Genomic DNA, 6,705 nt, shown 5'->3' with positions numbered 1-6,705 from the left:
GGGAGGAGCTGGCCCTCACCACCCACACGGGGCCCCGGGGCCGGAGGAACCAGAGACGGCTTGGCTTCTTCCTGTTTACTCCTGCAGGAGGGCCATGTCAGGACCTTTTAAAAAGGCATTTAGAAAGTCCTTGCCAGTGGACAATCACTTGCAAAAGGGGACTCCTGAGGCCTCAGGTCTGCCCCCAACTGGCCCACTGCAAAACATGGCTGGTATCCTAACAGAAGAAAAATCCACTTTTCATTGAATGCTCTCAGCCTTAAAATGTGCGCCTTTTGTTCATTCTCATTCGCCCAATTTGCATAAAACAAAAGTTCATTTTCAGAGCAGTGTGGAGGAGGCCAGTGCACAATTCCAGTTATTGTATACAAAAGTTGGGTGCCTAACTTTTTATCCAGAGAGAAAAGAATATATCCAAGATGGTAACGTGGATGCTTCCTGGCGCTTACACTGGTGATGTCTTGTCTGTCTCTCAAGAAACAATGGACAATTATTTGGGATTTCTCAGATTTAGTTGCAGTACTTTGAGTTTTCATTTCCAATGGTTTTTGGCTGCTGAGTGGGTGAAAAAAATGAGTTAACTTCTTGACTATTTTAAATAGTTGTCATCGGTTCTGATTTTACCTCCAGTGGAAATATTTGAAAGTGTATAATGTTACTAACATCATTCTGTCAAGCTAATATGAACTGAAGAACAATAAATATTTGATGTAGATCATGACACAAATATTTCCAGGTCTGAGCTAATTTCTGGGCACACACACACACACAAATATAAAAAAACCGACTTTTCTTCTAACACTATTGAACTGTACACTTAAAAACACTTAAGATGATACATTTTATGTTTATTTTACCACAATTAAAACAAAACCTACTTCTCTTCCAAATCTTTGATATTTGGAAGCATGCATTTCATGAAGAAAGAAGTACTTTTAAGAACTGCTGATTTCAGTTTGAGAGCCTGTGGATTTCTTTTCACAAAAAGTCAGTGATTATGAAGGCTTAATTTAAAGTAAGCCCTTCAGATGTAATCTATCTCTCTATATATATTTTTTGAACTCAGAGAAACATGTTACTCAAAAACATGTAACGCTTCATGAATTGGTGCGTGACCCTTGTGCAGGAGCCATGTTAGTTAATCTTCTCGGTTTTGTTCTAATTTTTAGCATATGTCCTGCTGAAGTAAACACCAGATGTTATAACTCTAGACAAGATTACTTGGCATCACAGAAATACAGAGCAAGGGGCCTAACAATCACCTCGAGGCTTTCAAGCGTTTTTCTACAAATGAACAAGTTGAACTCTAGGTTGGGTCAAGAATCTGGGACTAGCTTCTGAAGCCATCCTCGGAGGAGAACCACCTGATGACGGAATACAAGTAGAACCCTGAAAAGTCAAACGTGCCTAAAAAACTTTATACAAAAACAGTGATTCCCCACACCCCGAAGAAAATCTAACAGGGGTCCCATGCCCCACCTCACCTCTTTCTCACTCTCCAGACACAGCCACTTTTTTCTTAATTGACAAAATTAGAATTTAATATTTTAATGAAACATAATTTTTTCTAAATTACCTCCACTTTTTTCATTTTATTTTTTAAAATTTAATTTTAATTGGAGGCTAGTTACAATATTGTAGTGGTTTTTGCCATACATTGACATGAATCAGCCATGGGTGCACATGTGTCCCCCATCCTGAACCCCTCTCCCACCTCCCTCCCCCTCCCATCCCTCTGGGCTGTCCCAGTGCACCGGCTTTGAGTGCCCTGTCTCATGCATCGAACCTGGACTGGTGACCTATGTCACATGTGGTAATATACATGTTTCAATGCTATTCTCTCAAATCATCCCACCCTCACCTTCTCCCACAGAGTCCAAAAGGCTGTTCTTTATATCTGTATCTTGCATCTTGCATATAGGGTCATCATTACCATCTTTCTAAATTCCACATATATGCATTAATATACTGTATTGGTGTTTTTCTGACTTCTCTGTATAATAGGCTCCAGTTTCATCCACCTCATTAGAACTGATTCAAATGTGTCCTTTTTAATAGCTGAGTAATTTTCAATTGTGTATATATACCATAACTTTCTTATCCATTCATCTGCCAATGGACATCTAGGTTGCGTCCATGCCCTTCAGTTCAGTTCAGTTCAGTTCAGTCGCTTCCATGACCTAGCTATTGTGAATAGTGCTGTAAATGAACATTGGGGTACATGTGTCTCTTTCAATTCTGGTTTCCTTGTTGTGTATCCTCAGCAGTGGGATTGCTGGGTCATATGGCAGTTCTATTTCCAGTTTTTTAAGGCATCTCCACACTATTCTACATAGTGGCTGTACTAGTTTACATTCCCACCAACAGTGTAAGAGGGTTTCCCTTTTCTCCGCATCCCCTCCAGTATTTACTGTTTGTAGACTTTTTGATAGCAGCCATTCTGACCAGTATGACATGGTTCCTCATTGTGGTTTTGATTTGCATTTCTCTGATAATGAGTGATGTTGAGCATCTTTTCATGTGTTTGTTAGCCATCTGTATGTCTTCTTTGGAGAAATGTCTGTTTAGTTCTTTGGCCCATTTTTTGATTGGGTCGTTGATTTTTCTGGTATTGAGCTGCATGAGCTGCTTGTAATTTTTTGAGATTCTTTGTCAGTTGCTTCATTTGCTGTTATTTTTCTCCCATTCTAAAGGCTGTCTTTTCACCTTGCTTATAGTTTCCTTCATTGTGCAAAAGCTTTTTAGTTTAATTAGGCCCCATTTGTTTATTTCTGATTTTATTTCCATTACTCTGGGAGGTGGGTCATAGAGGATCCTGCTGTGATTTATGTCAGAGAGTGTTTTGTCTATATTTTCCTCTAGGAGTTTTATAGTTTCTGGTCTTACATTTAGATTTTTAATCCATTTTGAGTTTATTTTTGTGTATGGTGTTAGAAAGTGTTCTAGTTTCATTCTTTTACAGGTGATGGACCAGTTTTCCCAGCACCACTTGTTAAAGAGATTGTCTTTTCTCCACTGTATACGCTTGCCTCCTTTGTCAAAAATAAGGCAGACACAGCCACTTTTCATTTTGTTTCATCTCCAAATTCCTGCTTATTGATTACTCATGATTGAGTGATACCAGTTGTCTTATCCAGTGGAAGATGAAGCTTGAACGCTCTTTCACCATGATCAACACATATACACACATATACCCCTCTTCTCAATAAGGTCGTGTTGTATGTTCAGCTATCAATCCATGCTTCCATTACTATGATGATGCAATGTGCCAATTACAGCTGAGTTATGTAATACACTATGGTGACTTTTCCTTTCTTGCTTATCAGGATTCTTTATTTTTTTGACACTTATTTAAAAACAAATTTAATAAAAATTTTTAAAGTTAGTTTCCATGTACAAGATATTGACTCTATTTCTCGTGTTGCACAACTCATCCTTGAGCTGATCTTATACCCAATAGTTTGTGCCTCCCACACACCCCTACTGGTAATCACGTGTGTGTTCTCTATACCTGTGAGTCTACTTTTTTTTTTTTGCGGGGGGGTGGTTATACTTAAGATTCTTCTTTGAATCAGTAATTCTTTTTCCCTTAGTATTCTATGTGCCAATCACTTTACCCTAAACTCGTCTTCAGCTATAAACTTTTTTTTTCTCAAAATCTTCGAACACATCCATCAATCTGTTTGTCTTGGAAACATAACTCTGGCAGTCTTCTGACTGGGGTGCTATCATCTGGACTGGTTGTTCTTGATGCTCTCACCTTGATAATCCCTTCTTTCGTATGTCCCACATCTTCCTCTTTCCTCACTTGGTTGAGGAATAGCTCCCCAATAAAGTTTTTTTGGCTGCGTTGGGTCTTCATTGCTGCACTTGGGCTTCCTGTAGTTGTGGTTGGTGGATTCTATTGAGTGCAGGCTTAGTTTCTCTGCGGTATGTGGAATCTTCTTGAATCAGGGATCAAACCTGTGTCTCTGGCATTGGCAGGCAGATTGCTAACCACTGGACCACCAGAGAAGCCCTTAGAGTTAGTTTTTTAAAATGTCTTCTTCCCCTTTCCTAGTCCCACTTCCCTCCATATTATTTTCCTTGTTTGATTCTCTCATCCTAAAGACTTTCTTCACATGCCTTGTGATCCTCGGCTGTCTGTGCATATGTAGGGTGGGGACATGATGAAGCTGACCTGAAGCAACTGGTTCATGTGTTGACTGTGGCAATTCTGAAACAATTCTTTGGTTACTCCCTCTATGCTGTCAAATTTTTCACAGAATCTTCTAATCTGCTGGTAATCTAATTTCAGGTAACCAAGCAAGGCGAAAAGGTTGAGGTTCTAAATATTCTTATCACAAACGTTCATATCACCCTCCATATCAGTCCAGGTCTGCAGGGATTAACTATAAATGGGTACAGAGAATTTTCAAGGCTAAAGGAGAGTACCTAGGGAAGAAACAGCCTTGAAAGGGGCCCCCTCCCAGTGTTTGCGGTTCAGATCTCATTGCAGAGGTGTGGTTGCTGCCCACGGGATGGGGAAGAGGCTTGCTAGGTTTCCCAGGCTACTGCTGGTCCAGTCACTAGGCAAGCGGGATGCAGGTAGGCCAAGTCAAGATGCTGGCTGGGACTGGGCAGAAGGAAACACCTCCGCTGGGATCTAAGTGGTCCAAGGCCACCTACCTCCCACCCCTGACCATTGATCAGGTGGACAGGATATGCCTGTGTTTGCTGAAGGGCAAACACACCGAAGACCCAGCCTGCTGCCAGAAAGGTGGTCACATGACCAGTGCCACAAGCTAAGGGACTGTGCACCCTGGGTGCCCCCACACTGACACCCCCTTCGCGTCACTGACGACAGGATGGTATTAAACAAGAGGCAAACCCCAGACTTCCCTGGTGGTTCAGTGGTTAAGAACCCACCTTCCAATGCAGGCAGGGGACACAAGTTCAATCCCTGGTGGGGGAGCTAAGATCCCATGTGCCTTGGGGCAACTAAGCCCATGCCACAATTAGAAGCCCGTATGCCACAACTAAGACCCAATGCAGGTATGATTAACAAATATTAAACAAAACAAAACCAAACCCAAGAGGAAACCAAAGCATGCCAAAGCTGAGAACAGAGAAAAGAAATGCTGAGGGCCCAGTTCACTGCGGGTGTTGGCCACCGTATCAGTCTACTGGGGCTGTTGAAACCAAGCACCACAGACAAGGTAAGGTAATTAGAGATGGATGGCTTCAGTTTTGGAGGCCGCAAGCTGCAATCCAGGGTGTGGGCAGGGTTGACTCTTTGTGAGGGCTCTCTCAGCCTCTCCTTGGCTTGCAGATGGCCATCTTCTCCCTTTTCCTCCCCTCTGTGCATGTCAAACGTCTTTTAATAAAGGTAGATTTGGAGAGGAGAGGCAACATGTATCACTAACTGGCACACTCGTTTCCAGTATGTCACCCTACCCTCGACTATTCCTGGCTCTTCATCCCGACACCCTCTCCTTTACCCTCTCTAAATAGTAAACAAACAGGATCACACTGGCACGTTGGAGAGCTGGTTGCCAAGCTGTGCACAATGAAGTCAGCACCCAGGGGCCAAACTGCTTTCTGGTTTAGACAACTTTCAAGTAGACCCACTTCAGGCTACTTTTATCCCTACTTCCAGACCTACCGAAGGTCATGTTCATGACCACTGAGGGGTCTTTTGGAGGCGGGGGGAATACTAAGTTGCTTCTTGGCATTCCCCACTGCTTGTCAAGTCAGGTGTCTGGGGTCTGCTGAGGTTGCTTTCCTGCTCCAAATGTTACTGCTTGCTGTCTCCTGGTCTGTGAGGCTTTATGCTTTATAAATTAGTAAATACACCTTTTAATGTACTCCAGTATCCTTGTCTGGGAAATCTCATGGACAGTGGAGCCTGATGGGCTGCAGTCCATGGGGTCGCAAAGAGTCGGCCATGACTAAACGACTAACACTAACTTAAAGCAAAGTAGCAAAGGTAATACAGAGAATCCCCCCAAACTCTTCCTCCTAACAGTGCTATCTCCCATCACCACTGTACTTTGATCACAACTAAGAAATCACCCAGCACATCACTGCTAACAGACTTCACCATTTTTTCCACTGATGTCTTTTTTCTTTTTTAATTTTGGCTGTGCAGGGTCTTCACTGCTGTGCAGGCTTTTCTCTAGTTGCGGAAAATGGGGGGTTACTCTCTAGTTTTGGGGCACAGGCTTCTCACTGTGGTGGCTTCTCTTCATGTGGAGCACAGGATCAACAGATGTGGTGCTCAGGCTTAGCTGCTTTCCCGGATCAGGAATTGAACCCCTCCCCTGCATTGGCAGGTGGATTTTTTTTTACCACAGAGCCAAAAGGGAAGCCCCAAGCGATGTCTTTTTACTGTTCCAGGGCTCAACCCAGACCACCACACCGCACCACTGCACCTAGCTGTCAAGTCTCCAGAGTCTCCTCAGATATGCCTCTCCTGGTTTTCCATGATCTTGACCCTTTGGAAGAAAGAGTCCTGGCCAGGTATTTGTTAAAATGTCCCTCTATTTGGATTGTGTGGTATTTTTCTCATGATCAGACAGGGGTTATGGTTTCGGGGGAAGAATAAGAGTGACATGTCCTTATCACGTATCAGGCTACAGTACAGCAAAATAACTGAGACTGAGGATTCACCTCTAGCTCTTAATTCTTTAGCCTATTTAATACTTGATAGTCAAAGCACATGCA

At 42.8% G+C, this 6,705-nt stretch overlaps 1 non-coding gene across 1 annotated transcript; it reads right to left on the bottom strand.

Annotated features, from left to right (window-relative positions):
- Positions 1-1,081: 1,081 nt before the first annotated feature.
- LOC122449026 lies at positions 1,082-1,191 on the bottom strand. Its single transcript, XR_006271844.1, has one exon. It is a non-coding gene; the product is annotated as a U6 spliceosomal RNA (small nuclear RNA).
- Between the last annotated feature and the right edge of the window lie 5,514 nt (positions 1,192-6,705).

Source organism: Cervus canadensis, chromosome 10, assembly GCF_019320065.1.
Source record: "Cervus canadensis isolate Bull #8, Minnesota chromosome 10, ASM1932006v1, whole genome shotgun sequence".
Classification (NCBI taxonomy): Eukaryota; Metazoa; Chordata; class Mammalia; order Artiodactyla; family Cervidae; genus Cervus; species Cervus canadensis.
This window is presented reverse-complemented; position numbering and strand designations above follow the sequence as displayed.